At 51.9% G+C, this 291-nt stretch overlaps 1 long non-coding RNA gene across 1 annotated transcript in view; it reads left to right on the forward strand.

Annotated features, from left to right (window-relative positions):
* Positions 1-291, forward strand: part of LOC118159347 — a 935-nt gene that overhangs the window by 157 nt on the left and 487 nt on the right. Inside the window, exon 2 of the long non-coding RNA XR_004747082.1 lies at positions 35-276. This is a non-coding gene — a long non-coding RNA (uncharacterized LOC118159347). The remainder of the gene's footprint in view (positions 1-34; positions 277-291) is intronic.

Raw genomic sequence — 291 nt, forward strand, 5'->3', positions numbered from 1 at the left:
TAGGTTAATGGGGAATTTCGGGTGCCATCAGTAGGTTCCAGGGTTAACGGGGAATTTTGGGGCGCCGTCAGTAGGTTCCAGTAGGTTAACGGGGATTTTTGGGGCGCTGTCATTAGGTTCCAGGGTTAACGGGGAATTTCGGGGCGCCATCAGAAGGTTCCAGGTTTAATGGGGAATTTCGGGGTGCCGTCAGTAGGTTCCAGGGTTAACGGGGAATTTTGGGGTGCCGTCAGTAAGTTCCAGGGTTAACGGGATATTTGGGGGCATCATCAGTAAGTTCCAGGGTTAATG

The sequence above is a fragment of the Oxyura jamaicensis genome, unplaced genomic scaffold, assembly GCF_011077185.1.
Source record: "Oxyura jamaicensis isolate SHBP4307 breed ruddy duck unplaced genomic scaffold, BPBGC_Ojam_1.0 oxyUn_random_OJ69811, whole genome shotgun sequence".
Lineage (NCBI taxonomy): Eukaryota > Metazoa > Chordata > Aves > Anseriformes > Anatidae > Oxyura > Oxyura jamaicensis.